The following is a 23458-nucleotide window of genomic DNA, read 5'->3' as shown; positions in this document are numbered from 1 at the left end:
TCCTAATAATTTTCTGGGACATCAGATATGACATAAGAAACCACAGTCACCGCACCGCCATGATCGTTCCTAGTTTTTTGGCATCATAAAACTGATGTTCCGCTTGATTCCCATATTTTCGTGTGCAATAACCCACGCCTTCTGCCGTGGGCTCGGGCCCCCGGACCCGGATCGCATAAAATATTTTTGGTACCTCAAATAAGACCCAGGGAACCATAGTCACCACCCCTCCATGGCCGTTTCTCATTTTTTGGCATTTTACGGCCATATCACTGGAATTCTGCTTGATTCCCATATTTTCGTGTGCTATAGCCCTAGCCTTCCAATATGGGCCCAAGCCACCGGACCCGGATCCCCTAAAAATTTTCCGGGACATCAAATACGACCCAAAGAACCACAGTCAATTCCCCGCCATGACCGTTCCTTGAGTTTTGCATTATACGGCCATAAAACTTGAATTCCGCCCGATTCTCATATTTTCGTGTGCTATAGCCCACACCTTCCGCTAGGGGCCCAGGCCTCCGGACCCAGATCACCAAAAAGTTTTTCGGGACATCCAATACGACCCACAAAACCATAGTCACCACCCGTCCATGATCGTTCTTTGTTTTTTGGCCTTTTACGGCCATATAACTGGAATTCTGCCTGAATCCCAAATTTTCGTGTGCTATAGCCCACACCTTCCGCTATGGGCCTAGGCCTCCGGACCCGGATCGCCGAAAAGTTTTTCGGGACATCTAATACAACCCACGGAACCATAGTCACCACACGTCCATGGTCGTTCCTCGTGTTTTGGCCTTTTACGGCCATATAACTAGAATTCCGCCTGAATCCCATATTTTCGTGCATTATAGCCCAAGCCTTCCGTTATGGGCCCAGGCCTCCGGAGCTGGATCGCCTAAAAAATTTTCGGGACATCCAATACGACCCACAGAACTATAGTCACTACCTATCCATGATCGTTCCTCATTTTTTGGCCTTTTACGGCCATATAACTGGAATTCCGCCTAAATCCCATATTTTCGTGCGCTATAGCCCAAGCCTTCCGTTCTGGGCCCAGGCCTCCGGACCCGGATCGCCTAAAATTTTTTTGGGACATCAAATATGACCCAAGGAATCATAGTCACCGCCCGGCTATGATCATTCCTCGTTTTTGCCTTTTACGGCCATAAAACTAGAATTCCGCTCGATTTTCATATTTTCCTGTGCTATAGCCCACGCATTTCGCTGTGGGCCCGGGCCCCCTGACCCGGATGGTTTAAAAGTTTTTGGGGACATCACATACGACCCAAGGAACTTTAATCACCGCCCCGCCATGACCGTTCCTCATGTTTTGGCATTTTACTGCCATAAAATTGGAATTCCATCTAATTCCCATATTTTTGTGTGCTATAGCCTACGCCTTCCTCTGTGGGCCTGTGCTCCCGGACCCGGATCGCCTAAAATTCTTACGGGACACCACATACGACCCAAGGAACTATATTCACTGCCCCTCCATGACCGTTCCTCATTATTTGGCATTTATGGCTATATAACTGGTATTCCAGCCCCCGGACCCGGATCATTTAAAATCGTTTCGGGAAATCAAATAAGTCCTAGGAAACCATAATAACCACCCCTCCATGACCGTTCCCCATTATTTGGCATTTTACGGCCATAAAATTTGAATTTCGCCTAATTTCCATATTTTTGTGTGCTGTAGCCTACGCCTTCCTCTGTGGGCCCGGGCCCTCGGACCCGGTTTGCCTAAAACTTTTTTGGGACATCACATATGACCCAAGGAACCATAGTCACTGCCCCGCCTTGAGCGTTCCTCGTGTTTTGGCGTTTTACTGCCATAAAATTGGAATTTCGTCTGATTCCCATATTTTTGTGTGCTATAGCCTACGCCTTCCTCAGTGGGCTTGTGCCCCTGGACCCGGATCGCCTAAACTTCTTACGGGACACCACATACGACCCAAGTAACTATATTCACCGCCCCTCCATGACCGTTCCTTATTATTTGGCATTTACGGCTATACAACTGGAATTCCGGCCCCCGGACCCGGATCGTTTAAAATATTTTTGGGACATCAAATACGTCCTAGGGAACCACAATCACCGCCCCGCCATGACCGTTACCCATTATTTGGCGTTTTACGGCCATAAAATTAGAATTTCGCCCGATTCCCATATTTTCGTGTGTTATAGCCCACACCTTCCTCTGTGGGACCGGGCTCTCGGACCCGGATCGCCTAAAAAATTTTTGGGACATCACATATGACCCAAGGAACCATAGTCACTGCCCCGCCTTGACCGTTCCTCGTGTTTTGGCGTTTTACGACCATAAAACTGGAATTTCGCCCGATTCCTATATTTTTGTCTCCTATAGTCCATACCTTCCAACGTGGGCGTGAGCCCCCGGCCCCGGATCGCCTAAAATATTTTCGGGATCTCACATACGACCCAAGGAACCTTAGTCACCACCCTTCCATGACCGTTCCTCATGTGTTGTCATTTTACGGCCATGAAACTTGAATTTCGCCTCATTCTCATATTTTCGTTTGCTATAGCCCACGCCTTTCGCCGTGGGCAAGGGACCCCATACTCGGATCGCCTAAAAATTTTTCTGGACATCGAATACAATCCAAGGAACCATAGTCACTACCCCGCCATGACCGTTCCTCGTGTTTTGTCATTTTATGACCATAAAACTTGAATTCCGCCCGATTCCAATATTTTCGTGTGCTATAGCCCATGCCTTCCGCTGTGGGCCTGGGCCCCCAAACCCGGATCACCTAAAAAAACTTCTGGACATAAAATACGACCTAAGGAACCATAGTCACTTCCCCTCCATGACCATTCCTTGTTTCGTGTCATTTTACGGACATAAAACAAGGATTCCGCCTAATTCCCATATATTTATGTGCTATAGCCCGAGTTTTCCTCCATAGGCCTCGGCCCCCAGACCCGGATAGTTTCAATTTTTTTATAACACCAACTACGACCCAAGGAACCACAGTCACTGCCCCTCCATGACCGTTCATTGTTTTTTGCGTTTTACGGTCATTAAACTTGAATTCCGCCTGATTCCCATATTTTCGTGTGCTATAGCCCACGCCTTCCGCCGTGGGCCTAGGCCCACGGATCCAGATCCCCTAAAATTTTTCTAGGACATCAAATATGACATAAGGAACAACAGTCACCACACCGCCCTGATCGTTCCTCAATTTTTGGCATCATACGACCATATAACTGAAGTTCCGCCCGATTCTCATATTTTCGTGTGATATAGCCTACGCCTTCGGCTATGGGCCTAGACCTCCGGACCCGGATCGCCGAATATTTTTCCGGGACATCCAATACGACCCAAGGAACCTTAGTCACCGCCCGGCTATGATCGTTCCTCTTTTTTGGCATTTTACGGCCATATAATAGGAATTCCGCCTGATTCTCAAATTTTCGTGTGCTATAGCCCAAGCCTTCCTCTATGGGCCCAGGCCTCAGACCCGGATCACCAAAAACTTTTCCCAGACATCACATACGACCCAAGGAACCATAGTCACCACTCGTCTTTGATCGTTCCTCGTTTTGTGGCCTTTTATGGCCATATGACTGGAATTCCGCCTGATTCCCATATTTTCGTGTGCTATAGCCCAAGCCTTCTGCTATTGGCCCAGGTCTCAGGACCCGGATCGCCTAATATTTTTCTGGGACATCAAATATGACCCAAGGAAACATAGTCACTGCCCGACCGTGATCGTTCCTCGTTTGTTGGCCTTTTACGGCCATAAAACTGGAATTCTACCTGATTTTCATATTTTCGTGTGCTATAGCCCACGCCTTCTGCTGTGGGCCCGGGCCCCCGAACCGAGATTGTTTAAAAGTATTTTGGGACATCACATATCATCCAGGGAACCATAATCACCGCCCCACCATGACCGTTCCTCGTGTTTTGGCATTTTACGGCTATAAAATTGGAATTCCGCCCGATTCCCATATTGTTGTGTGCTATAGCCTACGCCTTCCTCTTTGGGCTTGGTCCCCCGGACCCGGATCACCTAAACTTCTTTCGGGACATCACATACGACCCAAGGAACTATATTTGCCGCCCCTCCATGACCATTCCTCATTATTTGGCATTTTACAGCCATACACACTGGAATACCGGACCCTAGACCCGGATCATTTAAAATTGTTTCGGGATATCAAATATGACCTAGGGAACCATAATCACTGCCCCGCCATGACCGTTCCTAGTTATTTGGTGTTTTACGTCCATAAAATTGGAATTTCGCCAGATTCCCATATTTTCATGTGTTATAGCCCACGTCTTCCTCCGTGGGTCCGGGCCCTCGGACCCGGATCGCCTAAACATTTTTAGGGATATCACATACATCCCAAGGAACCATAGTCACCGCCCCACCATGACCTTTCCTCATGCTTTGGCGTTTTACGACCATAAAACTGGCATTCTGTCCGATTCCCATATTTTCGTGTGCTATAGCCCACACTTCCACCGTGGGCGCGGGCCCCCGGACCCGGATCGTTTAAAATTTTTCCGGGACAACTAATACGACCCAAGGAACCATAGTCACCGCCCTTCCATGACCATTCCTCATCAATTGGCGTTTTACGCCCATTAAATTGGAATTCCGCACGATTCCCATATTTTCATCTGCTATAACCCACGCCTAATGCCATGGGCCCGGGCCCCCGGGCCCGGATCGCCTAAAACTTTTTCGGGACCTCACATAGGACCCAAGGAACCATAGTCACCTCCCTGCCATAACCGTTCCTCGAGTTTTGTCATTTTACTGCCATGAAACTGGAATTCCGCCTCATTCCCATATTTTCGTTTGATATAGCCCACGCCTTTCGCCGTGAGCTGGAGTCCCCAGCACTCGGATCGCCTAAATTATTTTCAGGACATCAAATACAACCCAAGGAACCATATTCACCTCCCCTCCATGACCATTCCTTGTTGTTTTGGCATTTTAGGCCATATAAATAGAATTCCGCCCGATTCCTATATTTTCGTGTGCTATAGACCACGCCTTACGCCGTGGGCCCGGGCCCCCAGACCCGGATCACCTAAAATTTTTCTGGGACCTCAAATACGACCCAAGGAACCATATTCACCACCCTTCCATGACCGTTACTCAATATTTGGCATTTTATAGCCAAAAAAAAAGGAATTTTGCCCGATTTCCATATTTTCATGTGCTATACCCCACGCCTTTCGCCGTGGGCCGGGTATTGCATACCCGGATTGCCTAAAAACTTTTTGAGACATCCAATACAACCCAAGGAACCATAGTCACCGCCCATCCATGACGATTCCTCATTTTTTGGCATTTTTAAAAACGACATTCCTCCCGATTCCCATATTTTCGTGTGCTATAGCCCACGCCATCCGCTGCGGGCCTGGGCCCCGGGACCCGGATCACCTAAAATATTTTCGAGACATAAAATACGACCCAAGGAATGATAGTCACCACCCTACCATGACCATTCCTTGTTTTTTTGCGTTTTACAGCCTTAAAACTTGAATTTCGCCTGATTCCCATATTTTTGTGTGCTATAGCCCACACCTTTCGCCGTGGGCCCGGGCTCACGGATCCGGATCTCCTAAAATTTTTTTGGGACATCAAATAAGACATAAGGAACCACAGTCACCACACCGCCATGATGGTTCCTCGTTGTTTGGCATCATAAATCTGAAGTTCTGCTCGATTCCATATTTTCGTGTGCTATAGCCCACGCCTTCTGCCGTGGGCTGGGGTCCCCGGACGCAGATCGCCTAAACTATTTTTTGGGACATCAAATAAGACCCAGGGAGCCATAGTCACCACCCCTCCATGACCATTTCTCATGTTTTGGCATTTTACGGCTATATAACTGGAATTCTGCCTGATTCCCATTTGTTCGTGTGCTATAGCCCAAGCCTTCCGCTATAGGCCCAGGCCTCCGGACCCGGATCGCCTAAAAATGTTTCGGGACGTCCAATACAACCCAAGGAACCATAGTCACCACCTTTCCATGTCCGTTCCTTCTTTTTTGGCATTTTAGGCCATATAATTGAAATTCCGTCTGATTCCCATATTTTCGTATGCTATAGACCTCGCCTTACGCCGTGGGCCCGGGCCCCCGGACCCGGATCGCCTAAAATTTTTACGAGACCTCACATATTACCCAAGGAACCATATTTACCATCCTTCCGTGAACGTTCCACGCGTTTTGGCATTTTACGACCATAAAAAAAGGAATTCCGCCCGATTCCCATATTTTCGTGTGCTATAGCCCGTGCCTTTTGCCGAAAGGCGGGCCTAGCATACCTGGATCATCAAAAAAAATTTTGAGACATCAAATATAACCCAAGGAACCATATTAACCTCCCCGTCAATACCGTTCCTCATATTTTGGCATTTTACGATCATAAAACTAGAATTGCGCCCGATTCTCATTTCTTCGTGTGTTATAGCCCACGCCTTCCGCTGCGGGCCTGGGCCCCCGGACCCGGATCGCCTAAAACGTTGTCGAGACCTCAAATACGACCCAAGGAACCATATTCACCGCCCCTCCATGACCGTTCCTTGATTGTTGTGTTTTACGGCCATAAAACTTGAATTCCGCCCGATTCCCATATTTTCATGTGATATAGCTCACGCCTTCCGTTATAGGCCCAGGCCTCCGGACCCGCTAAAATTTTTCTGGGACATCAAATACCACCCAAGGAACCATAGTCACCGCCCGGCCAAGATCGTTCCTCGTTTTCTGGCCTTTTACGGCCATATAACTGGAATTTAGCCTGATTCCCATATTTTCGTTTGCTATAGCCCAAACCTTCCGCTATGGGCCCAAGCCTCCGCACCAGGATCGCCAAAGTTTTTTCCGGGACATCAAATACAGTCCAAGGAACCATAGTTACTACCCGGCCATGATCGTTCCTCGTGTTTTGGCCTTTTACGGCCATATAACTGGAATTCCGCCTGATTCCCATAGTTTCGTGTGCTATAGCCCAAGCCTTCCGCTATGGGCCCAAGCCTCCGGACCCGGATCGCCTAAAACTTTTCCGGGATATCAAATACGACCCAAGGAACCATAGTCACCGCCAGTCCATGACCATTTCTCGTTCTTTGGCCTTTTATGGCCATATAACTGGAATTCCGCCTGATTCCCATATTTTCGTGTGCTATAGACCAAGCCTTCCACTATGGGCCCCGGCCTCCGACCTCGGATCACCTAAAAGTTTTCCGGGACATCAAATACGACCCAAGGAACCATAGTCACCACCCCTTCATGACCGTTCCTTGATTTTTGCATTTTACAACCATAAAACTTGAATTCCGCCCGATTCCCATATTTTCGTGTGATATAGCCCACGCCTTCCGCTATGGGCCCAGGCCTAAGGACCTGCTAAAATTTTTTTGGGACATCAAATATGACCCAAGGAACCATAGTCACCGCATGTCCATGATCGTTCCTCATTTTGTAACCTTTTACGGCCATATAATTGGAATTCCGCCTAATTCCCATATATTCGTATGCTATAGCTCAATCCTTCCGCTATGGGCCCAGGCCTCCTGACCCGGATCACCAAAATTTTTCCGAGACATCAAATAGGACCCAAGGAACCATAGTCACCACCCAGCCATGATCGTTCCTCGTGTTTTGGCTCTTTACCACCATAAAACTTGAATTCCGCCTGATTTCAATATTTGCGTGTGCTATAGCCCACGCCTTCCGCCATGGGCCCGGGCCCCCAAACCCGGATCATTTAAATGTTTTTTGGGACATCACATATGACCCAGGGAACCATAATCACCGCCCCGCCATGACCGTTCCTTGTGTTTTGGCATTTTACGGCCATAAAATTGGAATTTCGCCTAATTCCCATATTTTTGTGTGCTATAGCCTACGCCTTCCTCTGTGGGCCTGGGCCCTTGGACCCGGATCGCCTAAAATACTTTCGGGACATCACATACAACTCAAGGAACTATATTCACTGCCCCTCCATAACCGTTCCTCATTATTTAGCGTTTTACGGCCATACAACTGGGATTCCGGCCCCGGACTCGGATCGTTTAAAATTGTTTCGGGACATCAAAAACGACCTAGGGAACCATAATCACCGCCCCTCCATGACCGTTCCTCGATATTTGGCATTTTATGGCCATATAATTGGAATTTCTCCCGATTCCCATATTTTTGTGTGCTATAGCCTACGCCTTCCTCCGTGGGCCAGGGCCCTCTGACCCGGATCGCCTAAACATTTTTAGGGACATCACATACGATACAAGGAACCATAGTCACTGCCCCTCCATGACCGTTCCTTGTGTTTTGGCATTTTACGATCATAAAAGTGGCATTCCTCCCGATTCCCATATTTTCGTGTGCTATAGCCCACACCTACCACCGCGGGCGCAGGCCCCCAGACCCGGATTGCTTAAAATGTTTCAGGGACAACTATTACGACCCAAGGAACCATAGTCACCACCCTTCCATAACCATTCCTCATCCTTTGGCGTTTTACGCCCATAAAAGTAGAATTCCGTACGATTCTCATATTTTCGTGTGCTATAGCCCACGCCTTACGCCGTGGGCCCGGGCCCCCGTACTTGGATCGCCTAAAGTTTTTTTTGGGACCTCACATACAACCCAATGAACCATAGTTATCACCCTGCCATGACCGTTCCTCGTGTTTTGGTATTTTACGGCCATGAAACTGGAATTCCGCCTCATTCCCATATTTGCGTTTCCTATAGCCCACACCTTTCGCCGTGATCCAGACCCCCCATACTCGGATCGCCTAAAAATTTTTTGGGTCATCAAATATAACCCAAGTAACCATAGTCACCTCCACTCTATGACCTTTCCTCATGTTTTGGCGTTTTACGGCCATAAAACTAGAATTCCGCCCGATTCCAATATTTTCGTGTGCTATAGCCCACACCTTCCGCTGTGGGCCTAGGCCCCCGGACCCTGATCGCCTAAAACATTTTCGGGACCTAAAATACGACCCAAGGAACCATATTCACTGCCCTTCCATGACCTTTCCTCATTTTGTGTCATTTTACGGCAATAAAATTAGAATTCCGCCTAATTCCCATATATTTATGTGTTATAGCCCGCATCTTCCTCCGTGGCCCCCCACCCTCAGACCTGGATCGTTTCAAATTTTTTTGCACAATAACTATGACCCAAGGAACCATAGACACCATCACGCCATGACCGTTCCTTAATTTTTGTGTTTTACGGCCATAAAACTTGAATTCCGCCTGATTCCCACATTTTCGTGTGCTATAGCCCACGCCTTCCAACGTGGGCCTAGGCCCCTGGACCCGGATCGCCTCAAATTATTTCGGAACCTACAATACGACCCAAGGAACCATAGTCACCACCCTGCCATGACCGTTCCTTGTCTTTTGGCATTTTAGGCCATACAAAATGAATTCCGCCCGATTCCCATATTTTCGTGTGCTATAGCCCACGCCTTTCGCCGTGGGTCGGGGTATCCGTTCCCGGATCGCCTAAATTTTTTTCGAGAAGTCAAATACAACCCAAGCAACCATAGTCACTGCCCTGCCATGCCATTCCTCATTTTTTGGCATTTTACGGTAATAAAACTGGAGTTTCACCCGATTCCCATATTTTCTTGTGCTATAGCCCACGCCTTCCGCTGCGGGCCTGGGCCTCCGGACCCGGATCGACTAAAAATTTTTTTTGAGACCTCAAATATGACCCAAGAAACCATAGTCACCACCCTTCCATGACCATTCCTTGTATTTGGGCATTTCACGGCCATAAAATTAGAATTTCGCATAATTCACACATTTTTATGTGCTATAGCCCACGTCTTCCTCCGTGGGCCCCGACCCCAGGACCCAGATTGTTTCAAATTTTCCGGACAATAAATACGACGCAAGGAACGATAGTCACTGCCCCGCCATGACCGTATCTTTTTTTTTTGCATTTTACATCCGTAAAACTTGAATGCATGATTCCCATAGTTTGGTGTGCTATAGCCCACGCCTTCCGCCGTGGAACCAGGCCCAAGGATCCAGATATCCTAAAATGTTTCTATGATATCAAATACGACGTAAGGAACCACAGTCACCGCACCGCCATGATCGTTCCTCGTATTTTGGCTTCATAAAATTAAAGTTCGGCTTGATTCCCATATTTTCGTGTGCTATAGCACACGCCTTCTGCCATGGGCTCGGGCCCCCGGACCCGGATCGCCTAAAATATTTTTTTGGACATCAAATAATACCCAGGGAACCATAGTCACCGCCCAGCCATGACCGTTTCTCGTGTTTTGGCATTTTACGGCTATATAACTGGAATTCTGCCTGATTCCCATTTGTTCGTGTGCTATAGCCCAAGCCTTCCGCTATGGGCCCAGGCCTCCGGACCCGGATCGCCTAAAAATTTTTCGGGACCTCCAATACAACCCAAGGAACCATAGTCACCACCCTTCCATGACCGTTCCTTCTTTTTTTGGCATTTTAGGCCATATAATTGGAATTCCATCCGATTCCCATATTTTCGTGTGCTATAGACCTCACCTTACGCCGTGGGCCCGGGCCCCCGGACCCGGATTGCCTAAAATTTTTACGGGACCTCAAATATGACCCAAGGAACCATATTCACCATCCTTCCGTGACCGTTCCACGCGTTTTGGCATTTTACGACCATAAAAAAGGAATTCCGCCCGATTCCCATATTTTCGTGTGCTATAGCCCACGCCTTTCGCCGAAGGGTGGGCCTAGCGTACCTGGATCATCTAAAAAAAATTTGAGACATTAAATAAAACCCAAGGAACCATATTCACCACCCCGCCAATACCGTTCCTCATTTTTTGGCATTTTACGATCATAAAACTGGAATTCCGCCCGATTCTCATTTCTTCGTGTGCTATAGCCCATGCCTTCCACTGCGGGCCTGGGCCCCCGGACCCGGATCTCCTAAAAAGTTGTCGAGACCTCAAATACGACCCAAGGAACCATAGTCACCGCCCCTCCATGACCGTTCCTTGATTGTTGTGTTTTACGGCCATAAAACTTGAATTTCGCCCGATTCTCATATTTTCAGGTGATATAGCTCACGCCTTCCGTTAGGAGCCCAGGCTTTCAGACCCGCTCAAATTTTTTCAGGACATCAAATACCACCCAAGGAACCATAGTCACCGCCCGGCCAAGATCGTTCCTCATTTTCTGGCCTTTGACGGCCATATAACTGGAATTTAGCCTGATTCCCATATTTTCGTTTGCTATAGCCCAAACCTTCCGCTATGGGCCCAGGCCTCCGCAACAGGATTGCCAAATTTTTTTCCAGGACATCAAATACAACCCAAGGAACCATAGTTATGACCCGGCCATAATCATTCCTCGTGTTTTGGCCTTTTACGGCCATATAACTGGAATTCCGCCTGATTCCCATATTTTCGTATGCTATAGCCCAAGCCTTCCGCTATGGGCCCAGGCCTCTGGACCCGGATCGCCTAAAAGTTTTCAGGGACATCAAATACGACCCAAGGAACCATAGTCACCGCCCGTCCATGACCATTCCTCGTGTTTTGTCCTTTTATGGCCATATAACTGGAATTTCGCCTGATTCCCATATTTTCGTGTGCTATAGACCAAACTGTCCGCTATGCGCTGAGGCCTCCGAACCCGGATCGCCTAAAAGTTTTTCGAGACATCAAATACGACCCAAGGAACCATAGGCACCGCCCCTCCATGACCGTTCCTCATTTTGTGTCATTTTACGGCAATAAAATTAGAATTCCGCCTAATTCCCATATATTTATGTGTTATAGCCCGCATCTTCCTCCGTGGCCCCCCACCCTCAGACCTGGATCGTTTCAAATTTTTTTGCACAATAACTATGACCCAAGGAACCATAGACACCATCACGCCATGACCGTTCCTTAATTTTTGTGTTTTACGGCCATAAAACTTGAATTCCGCCTGATTCCCACATTTTCGTGTGCTATAGCCCACGCCTTCCAACGTGGGCCTAGGCCCCTGGACCCGGATCGCCTCAAATTTTTTCGGAACCTACAATACGACCCAAGGAACCATAGTCACCACCCTGCCATGACCGTTCCTTGTCTTTTGGCATTTTAGGCCATACAAAATGAATTCCGCCCGATTCCCATATTTTCGTGTGCTATAGCCCACGCCTTTCGCCGTGGGTCGGGGTATCCGTTCCCGGATCGCCTAAATTTTTTTCGAGAAGTCAAATACAACCCAAGCAACCATAGTCACTGCCCTGCCATGCCATTCCTCATTTTTTGGCATTTTACGGTAATAAAACTGGAGTTCCACCCGATTCCCATATTTTCTTGTGCTATAGACCACGCCTTCCGCTGCGGGCCTGGGCCTCCGGACCCGGATCGACTAAAAATTTTTTTTGAGACCTCAAATATGACCCAAGAAACCATAGTCACCACCCTTCCATGACCATTCCTTGTATTTGGGCATTTCACGGCCATAAAATTAGAATTTCGCATAATTCACACATTTTTATGTGCTATAGCCCACGTCTTCCTCCGTGGGCCCCGACCCCAGGACCCGGATTGTTTCAAATTTTTCGGACAATAAATACGACGCAAGGAACGATAGTCACTGCCCCGCCATGACCGTATCTTTTTTTTTTTGAATTTTACATCCGTAAAACTTGAATGCATGATTCCCATAGTTTGGTGTGCTATAGCCCACGCCTTCCGCCGTGGAACCAGGCCCAAGGATCCAGATATCCTAAAATGTTTCTATGATATCAAATACGACGTAAGGAACCACAGTCACCGCACCGCCATGATCGTTCCTCGTATTTTGGCTTCATAAAATTAAAGTTCGGCTTGATTCCCATATTTTCGTGTGCTATAGCACACGCCTTCTGCCATGGGCTCGGGCCCCCGGACCCGGATCGCCTAAAATATTTTTTTGGACATCAAATAATACCCAGGGAACCATAGTCACCGCCCAGCCATGACCGTTTCTCGTGTTTTGGCATTTTACGGCTATATAACTGGAATTCTGCCTGATTCCCATTTGTTCGTGTGCTATAGCCCAAGCCTTCCGCTATGGGCCCAGGCCTCCGGACCCGGATCGCCTAAAAATTTTTCGGGACCTCCAATACAACCCAAGGAACCATAGTCACCACCCTTCCATGACCGTTCCTTCTTTTTTTGGCATTTTAGGCCATATAATTGGAATTCCATCCGATTCCCATATTTTCGTGTGCTATAGACCTCACCTTACGCCGTGGGCCCGGGCCCCCGGACCCGGATTGCCTAAAATTTTTACGGGACCTCAAATATGACCCAAGGAACCATATTCACCATCCTTCCGTGACCGTTCCACGCGTTTTGGCATTTTACGACCATAAAAAAGGAATTCCGCCCGATTCCCATATTTTCGTGTGCTATAGCCCACGCCTTTCGCCGAAGGGTGGGCCTAGCGTACCTGGATCATCTAAAAAAAATTTGAGACATTAAATAAAACCCAAGGAACCATATTCACCACCCCGCCAATACCGTTCCTCATTTTTTGGCATTTTACGATCATAAAACTGGAATTCCGCCCGATTCTCATTTCTTCGTGTGCTATAGCCCATGCCTTCCACTGCGGGCCTGGGCCCCCGGACCCGGATCTCCTAAAAAGTTGTCGAGACCTCAAATACGACCCAAGGAACCATAGTCACCGCCCCTCCATGACCGTTCCTTGATTGTTGTGTTTTACGGCCATAAAACTTGAATTTCGCCCGATTCTCATATTTTCAGGTGATATAGCTCACGCCTTCCGTTAGGAGCCCAGGCTTTCAGACCCGCTCAAATTTTTTCAGGACATCAAATACCACCCAAGGAACCATAGTCACCGCCCGGCCAAGATCGTTCCTCATTTTCTGGCCTTTGACGGCCATATAACTGGAATTTAGCCTGATTCCCATATTTTCGTTTGCTATAGCCCAAACCTTCCGCTATGGGCCCAGGCCTCCGCAACAGGATTGCCAAATTTTTTTCCAGGACATCAAATACAACCCAAGGAACCATAGTTATGACCCGGCCATAATCATTCCTCGTGTTTTGGCCTTTTACGGCCATATAACTGGAATTCCGCCTGATTCCCATATTTTCGTATGCTATAGCCCAAGCCTTCCGCTATGGGCCCAGGCCTCTGGACCCGGATCGCCTAAAAGTTTTCAGGGACATCAAATACGACCCAAGGAACCATAGTCACCGCCCGTCCATGACCATTCCTCGTGTTTTGTCCTTTTATGGCCATATAACTGGAATTTCGCCTGATTCCCATATTTTCGTGTGCTATAGACCAAACTGTCCGCTATGCGCTGAGGCCTCCGAACCCGGATCGCCTAAAAGTTTTTCGAGACATCAAATACGACCCAAGGAACCATAGGCACCGCCCCTCCATGACCGTTCCTCATTTTGTGTCATTTTACGGCAATAAAATTAGAATTCCGCCTAATTCCCATATATTTATGTGTTATAGCCCGCATCTTCCTCCGTGGCCCCCCACCCTCAGACCTGGATCGTTTCAAATTTTTTTGCACAATAACTATGACCCAAGGAACCATAGACACCATCACGCCATGACCGTTCCTTAATTTTTGTGTTTTACGGCCATAAAACTTGAATTCCGCCTGATTCCCACATTTTCGTGTGCTATAGCCCACGCCTTCCAACGTGGGCCTAGGCCCCTGGACCCGGATCGCCTCAAATTTTTTCGGAACCTACAATACGACCCAAGGAACCATAGTCACCACCCTGCCATGACCGTTCCTTGTCTTTTGGCATTTTAGGCCATACAAAATGAATTCCGCCCGATTCCCATATTTTCGTGTGCTATAGCCCACGCCTTTCGCCGTGGGTCGGGGTATCCGTTCCCGGATCGCCTAAATTTTTTTCGAGAAGTCAAATACAACCCAAGCAACCATAGTCACTGCCCTGCCATGCCATTCCTCATTTTTTGGCATTTTACGGTAATAAAACTGGAGTTCCACCCGATTCCCATATTTTCTTGTGCTATAGCCCACGCCTTCCGCTGCGGGCCTGGGCCTCCGGACCCGGATCGACTAAAAATTTTTTTTGAGACCTCAAATATGACCCAAGAAACCATAGTCACCACCCTTCCATGACCATTCCTTGTATTTGGGCATTTCACGGCCATAAAATTAGAATTTCGCATAATTCACACATTTTTATGTGCTATAGCCCACGTCTTCCTCCGTGGGCCCCGACCCCAGGACCCGGATTGTTTCAAATTTTCCGGACAATAAATACGACGCAAGGAACGATAGTCACTGCCCCGCCATGACCGTATCTTTTTTTTTTGCATTTTACATCCGTAAAACTTGAATGCATGATTCCCATAGTTTGGTGTGCTATAGCCCACGCCTTCCGCCGTGGAACCAGGCCCAAGGATCCAGATATCCTAAAATGTTTCTATGATATCAAATACAACGTAAGGAACCACAGTCACCGCACCGCCATGATCGTTCCTCGTATTTTGGCTTCATAAAATTAAAGTTCGGCTTGATTCCCATATTTTCGTGTGCTATAGCACACGCCTTCTGCCATGGGCTCGGGCCCCCGGACCCGGATCGCCTAAAATATTTTTTTGGACATCAAATAATACCCAGGGAACCATAGTCACCGCCCAGCCATGACCGTTTCTCGTGTTTTGGCATTTTACGGCTATATAACTGGAATTCTGCCTGATTCCCATTTGTTCGTGTGCTATAGCCCAAGCCTTCCGCTATGGGCCCAGGCCTCCGGACCCGGATCGCCTAAAAATTTTTCGGGACCTCCAATACAACCCAAGGAACCATAGTCACCACCCTTCCATGACCGTTCCTTCTTTTTTTGGCATTTTAGGCCATATAATTGGAATTCCATCCGATTCCCATATTTTCGTGTGCTATAGACCTCACCTTACGCCGTGGGCCCGGGCCCCCGGACCCGGATTGCCTAAAATTTTTACGGGACCTCAAATATGACCCAAGGAACCATATTCACCATCCTTCCGTGACCGTTCCACGCGTTTTGGCATTTTACGACCATAAAAAAGGAATTCCGCCCGATTCCCATATTTTCGTGTGCTATAGCCCACGCCTTTCGCCGAAGGGTGGGCCTAGCGTACCTGGATCATCTAAAAAAAATTTGAGACATTAAATAAAACCCAAGGAACCATATTCACTACCCCGCCAATACCGTTCCTCATTTTTTGGCATTTTACGATCATAAAACTGGAATTCCGCCCGATTCTCATTTCTTCGTGTGCTATAGCCCATGCCTTCCACTGCGGGCCTGGGCCCCCGGACCCGGATCTCCTAAAAAGTTGTCGAGACCTCAAATACGACCCAAGGAACCATAGTCACCGCCCCTCCATGACCGTTCCTTGATTGTTGTGTTTTACGGCCATAAAACTTGAATTTCGCCCGATTCTCATATTTTCAGGTGATATAGCTCACGCCTTCCGTTAGGAGCCCAGGCTTTCAGACCCGCTCAAATTTTTTCAGGACATCAAATACCACCCAAGGAACCATAGTCACCGCCCGGCCAAGATCGTTCCTCATTTTCTGGCCTTTGACGGCCATATAACTGGAATTTAGCCTGATTCCCATATTTTCGTTTGCTATAGCCCAAACCTTCCGCTATGGGCCCAGGCCTCCGCAACAGGATTGCCAAATTTTTTTCCAGGACATCAAATACAACCCAAGGAACCATAGTTATGACCCGGCCATAATCATTCCTCGTGTTTTGGCCTTTTACGGCCATATAACTGGAATTCCGCCTGATTCCCATATTTTCGTATGCTATAGCCCAAGCCTTCCGCTATGGGCCCAGGCCTCTGGACCCGGATCGCCTAAAAGTTTTCAGGGACATCAAATACGACCCAAGGAACCATAGTCACCGCCCGTCCATGACCATTCCTCGTGTTTTGTCCTTTTATGGCCATATAACTGGAATTTTGCCTGATTCCCATATTTTCGTGTGCTATAGACCAAACTGTCCGCTATGCGCTGAGGCCTCCGAACCCGGATCGCCTAAAAGTTTTTCGAGACATCAAATACGACCCAAGGAACCATAGGCACCGCCCCTCCATGACCGTTCCTTGATTTTTGCATTTCACGACCATAAAACTTGAATTTCGCCCGATTCTCATATTTTCGTGTGATATAGCCCACGCCTTCCGCTATGGGCTCAGGCCTAAGGACCAGCTAAAAATTTTCCGGGACATCAAATACGACCCAAGTAACCATAGTCACCGCATGTCCATGATCGTTCCTCATTTTTTAAACTTTTACGGCCATATAACTGGAGTTCCACCTAATTCCCATATTTTCGTGTGCTATAGCCCATGCCTTCCGCTATGGGCCCAAGCCTCCTGACCCGGATCACCAAAAATTTTTCCGTGACATCAAATATGACCCAAGGAACCATAGTCACCACCCGGCCATGATCGTTCCTCGTGTTTTGGCTCTTTACGGCCATAAAAGTTGAATTCCGCCCGATTTCCATATTTGCGTGTGCTATAGCCCACGCCTTCTGCCATGGGCCCGGGTGTCACGCCCCGAACCTAGGAGCGAGACAAGCACCCCGTGCCTCACCTAACCTGGCGTACCAAATTGCGACTAAGGGACTCTGAACACATAATGTCATACTTTGGCCATTGGGCCACCTTGCAAGACAATTTGCGAAGCAAAATATAAAACTGAATGGAAACTAGCACTAACTAAATATCAATATAAAGCTAGGCCGACAAGGCCGTCATAGCTACTACAGCTGACAAACCACCAATTTATACAAACCCAACATACTGCACTAACCAACAGGATATGCCTACAAGCCTCTACTGATAGATGTACTGTGATCGGAACAGGGCCCCGACCTACCCATAACATATATACAGATATACATAAGATGTACACAAAACTCTAGTCCTGGCAACTCCGAAAGACGTGGAGCTTACCGATCAGGCGGAACTCGGGAAACACCTACTGAGGAGGTCTACCCGTCTGTCTGTCTGAACCTGCACGCATGAAATGCAGCGCCCCCAAAAAAGGGACGTCAGTACGAAATAATGTACCGAGTATGTAAGGCAATAAAATAACTGAAATCTGAAACTGAACTGATAATATGATAACTGAAATTAACTGGGAGTCAAAGATGATCTGGAGATATACTTACCTGCTGATACTGACTCAACTCCTTCAATATAGTAAGTAAAATAATTGTACGGCCTTATAAGGCTCGGTATATATAACTGCTCTGCCATAGTAGGCTCGCTTATAGGCGCTCGGCCATACTAGGCTATGTATCTCGACCATGCTGGGCTCGCTCATAGGCGCTCGGCCACAGTAGGCTCGGTATATAACTTTCCATCTGATCAGAGGTTGCCCAATAGGGGCCTGCCCATCGATTATAGCTCGATGGTAATGAAAATACTGTAATACTGTATATATAGGCTTGCTGCTCTCTTGACTGGAAGAAGACAATACTAAAATTGAATATAGAGTCTCGATAAGGAATAATATTGTAACTTATGAGACTAGAATAGTGTGAATAAATTCATGAATATGAACTTCTCTTTTTGTCTCATTACTAACACATGTAGCTACGAGATCATGCCAAAATGAAGGAAGGCTTAGCCTTAACATACCTTATCACAATCTTTTCAATCACCAAGCTGAACTCACCTCTTCGCACCTTAATCTACAAGAATGATAATAATACTATCGTTAAGTTACGAAAGGTAAAACTATCGCACAATGAACAACAAACCTATTTTATATTAAAACGGGCAGCATCTCCCCTATAATATGCCCTTCCTCCAACTTCAAGATAACACCAACAATACAAGGACAGAACAATAACAACATATATACATCATTTTCCAGCCCTATATACACCATCAAATACTACAAAACAGCCCAACACACCCCAATCTCTTCGTACACAAAACGACCACCGTAGTAGTGTCAAACGACCCGAAAATGTTATGACGAACGACCAGCCAACCACCCTACATTTATATGGTGTTTATAAACCCCCTTCCTCATCCAAAACTCCACAAAATAGTAATAAAACACGCAGCCCAACAGCAACACAAAACAGTCCACAAAACAGTCCGCTACAAGTGAATAACTCGAACTCACGGCTTCCGATCACCGTCCCGTGAGTTCTTACAAGTATAGAACGACTTACCATGAATTTACAGCAGAAAAAATGGATGAAAGAGAGCAGTAAACTCACCTTATTTGTTGGATAACTCAGCTCCTATCTTGGTTCTTCAAACTCTAAGTTTTACCTCCAATTGGAACTTGAAAGGGAGAGAAAATCAATTAGGGTTTATGGGAAATTTTTGGGAGGATTCTTTGCAGAGCTTATGTCTGGTTATTATGCTCTATTTTAAGTCTAATATATGAAGAAAATAGTCCCTTAAAAGGCCTCTTTGGACGACCCGAAATGGCCCATTTTTGGGCTTTCATTTAAGCAAGTAGGTGACACACCTACTTGTCACCTAGCAGCTTGCGCAGTATCGCAAAAATGCACATATCTCTCTACTCCGATGTCGTATTGACAAATGGTTTAATGCGTTGGAAAATAGACTCATAGATCTTTAATTTGATGGGTGGAACACACCATAACTCTAAGTATATTGGGAGAAAATTGCAGTTATATTTGACCCAAAGTTTCAGTAAAACTTATGAATGTAACTTGTGATGACTTTCATCGACTTTTGTTCCACAACTCGCTTGACTTAAAAACATAACACACGGATGTAATACGACTAATATAAATCATAACATAATCTCTTTATCATGTTAATCACCCTAGTCTCACCCCAAAGGTACATGTTATAACATTCCCAACTTGTCGACTTTTGATGAAACATTATTTTATTTAATTGCTTTAGCTTCTGAACTGTCCAACCCTCTTTGTACTTGTTGTTCATGATCTTCAATATTTGTAACCTCAGAGCTAACATGATTAACTTACTTTATATACTTTTAAATATTATCTCATTTTTTTGTCCTACATTAGTTTGCTTACGACGCATTTTTACATACGAAAATATAGGGTGTAACATCACTCCCCCCTTGGGAACATTCATCCTCGAATGTTTACTCTTGGAGACTTTGGAAACTTTTTCCAGAGTATCCTTCGTACACTAGGTTAAAACCAACCTGCACGTAGCCAGAAACATACTATGCATGCCACACATGGCCAATCTTTATAAATAGCAGCAATTTGCCTCACCGACCGTAAATCATAAATATTGAAAGTGAAAAATAAAAGCTTACCTGATGACCTGCTAACCTACATAGAGCTATGTTGTAGCGTCCCATCTCGAACCATATCTTCATTTTGAAATAGGTGGGGGTATTTAGACTTCATTTCTTCCTCCGATTCCCACGTCATCTCTTCTACATTCTTGCTCCTCCATAAAACCTTTACGGAAGCTACCTCCTTATTTCGTAGATTGCGGATTTGTCGGTCTAGGATGGCAACTGGAATTTCCTCGTATGACAAGTCCTCTGTAATCTGTACATCATCCGTGGGCACCACTCGGGTAGGATCACCAATGCACTTCCGTAGCATAGATACGTGAAAAACCGGATGGACAGACTCCAATTCTGAGGGCAACTCTAACTCATAAGCTAGTTGGCCCACTCTCCGAATGATCCTATAAGGCCCAATATACCGTGGGCTAAGCTTTCCTTTCTTGCCAAACCTCATCACGCCCTTCATAGGTGATACCTTTAAGAATACCTAGTCATTAATCCTGAACTCTAAGTGTCGTCGCCGCACGTCAGAATATGACTTCTGACGACTCTGAGCTGTCAACAGTCGCTCCCGGATAACCTTTACTTTCTCTATGGCCTGCTGAACCAGGTCTGGCCCATGTAACCCAGATTCTCCAACATCAAACCACCCTATAGGAGATCTGCACTTACGCCCATACAAAGCCTCATACGGAGCCATCTGGATACTGGAGTGGTAACTGTTATTATATGCAAACTCGATAAGAGGTAGATGTTCATCCCAACTTCTTTTAAAATCCAACACACATACTCGTAACATATCCTCGAGCGTCTGAATTGTGCGCTCGGCTTGTCCATCAGTCTGTGGATGAAAAGCTGTGCTGAGATTCACCTGAGTCCCTAGACCTCTCTGAAATGACCTCCAAAAATGTGCTGTAAACTGAGCCCCACGGTCAGATATAATAGAAACTGGTACTCCGTGTAGCCGCACTATCTCCTTAATATATAACTTTGCATAATCTTCTGCTGTATATGTAGATCTGACCGGTAGGAAGTGAGCTGATTTCGTGAGCCTATCGACTATCACCCATATGGAATCGAACTTACGATTAGAACGAGGTAAACCCATGATAAAGTCCATGTTTATCGCCTCCCATTTCCATGTCGGGATCTCTATAGTCTGCATTAGCCCTCCGGGCTTCTGGTGTTCTACCTTCACTTGCTGGCAACTAGTACATTGGGCGACAAACTCAGCAATGTTCTTCTTAATATCATTCCACCAGTACATATCCTTAATGTCATGATACATCTTCGTCGATCCAGGGTGGATGGAATACCATGAATAATGTGCCTCTGACATAATCCTGTCTCGTAGCCCTGCTACATCTGGAACACACAAACGACCCTTGTATCTGAGAACTCCATCTCCCTTGAGCTCTAACAATGGCTTCTTCTGCTGTGGAACTCGCTCTCTCAACTCGACCAACTCTGGGTCCTCGTACTGCCTTTCCTTGACTTCAGCTATGAGGGATGATTTTGCAGTGTTTTGGATTACAACTCCACCATCCTCAGAATCTACTAACCGAACCCCCAACGAAGCCAATTGATGAATATCTCTAGCTAATTGTCTTTTCTCGGGCTCTACATGTGCTAAGCTACCCATAGATCGGCGACTTAAGGCATCTGCTACAACATTAGCTTTCCCTGGATGGTAGAGAATGTTAACATCGTAATCTTTCAATAACTCAAGCCATCGCCTCTGTCGCAAATTCAACTCTTTCTGCTTGAAAATATATTGTAGGCTTTTATGATCAGTAAATATATCAACATGAACACCATATAAATAATGCCGCCATATCTTAAGTGCATGGACAACCGCAGCTAACTCGAGGTCGTGGGTCGGATAATTCCTCTCGTGCTTCCTCAACTGCCTTGAAGCATATGCAATTACCTTCCCATGTTGCATCAGGACACATCCTAACCCGACACCTGATGCATCACAATACACGGCATAACCCTCTAGACCCTCTGGAAGTGTTAGAACTGGAGCTGAGGTCAACTTGTTCTTAAGCTCTTGGAAACTCCGCTCACAAGCCTCTGTCCATTGAAACTTAGTTTCTTTCTGTGTCAACTTCGTCAATGGTGCCGAAAGGGAAGAAAAACCCTCTACGAACCTCCGATAGTATCCTGCTAAGCCTAGAAAGCTACGAACCTCTGTCGGAGTGGTAGGTCTAGGCCAAGATTTCACGGCCTCAATCTTCTGAGTGTCCACCTTTATCCCTTCATCTGATACAATATGCCCCAAGAATGCTACAGACTTCAACCAGAACTCACATTTAGAAAACTTAGCATATAACTTACGATCACGGAGGGTTTGGAGTACCGCTCGCAGGTGGTCCGCATGCTCATCCTCTGAACGGGAATAAACCAGAATATCATCAATAAATACTATCATGAACAGATCTAAAAATGGCCGGAATAGGCTATTCATCAAGTCCATAAATACAGCGGGTGCATTAGTCAACCCGAAGGACATGACAAGGAACTCGAAGTGGCCATATCGGGTCCTGAAGGCTGTCTTCGGAATATCTTTTTCCCGAACTCTGACCTGGTGGTACCCCGACCTCAAATCAATCTTGGAAAAGCATCTAGCTCCCTGCAACTGATCAAACAAGTCATCGATCCTTGGAAGTGGATACTTATTCTTAATAGTTACCTTGTTCAACTGCCTATAATCGATACACATCCTCAGCGAGCCGTCTTTCTTCCGCACAAATAGTACCGGTGCACCCCAAGGTGAGGTACTGGGCCTAATGTAACCTTTCTCTAGCAAATCTTTTAACTGCTCCTTCAACTCCTTCAATTCGGCAGGTGCCATTCTATACGGAGGGATGGATATTGGTTGAGTTCCTGGAAGCAAATCGATGCTAAAATCAATCTCTCGCTCTGGAGGAATACCTGGAAGCTCATCTGGAAACACATCTGCATACTCTTTGACTATGGGAATAGACTGAAGTGTAGGTATCTCAGCATCTGCATCTCTAACTCGCACAATATAATAAATGCACCCTTTTGCGATCATTTTCCTCGCCTTCAGATAGGAAATAAACCTACCTCTGGGTGTTGGTGTATTACCTACCCATTCAAGGACTGGCTCACCCGGAAAATGAAATTTGGCTAC

The sequence above is a fragment of the Nicotiana tomentosiformis genome, chromosome 8, assembly GCF_000390325.3.
Source record: "Nicotiana tomentosiformis chromosome 8, ASM39032v3, whole genome shotgun sequence".
In the NCBI taxonomy this organism is placed as follows: domain Eukaryota; kingdom Viridiplantae; phylum Streptophyta; class Magnoliopsida; order Solanales; family Solanaceae; genus Nicotiana; species Nicotiana tomentosiformis.
Note: the sequence above shows the minus strand (reverse complement) of the source record.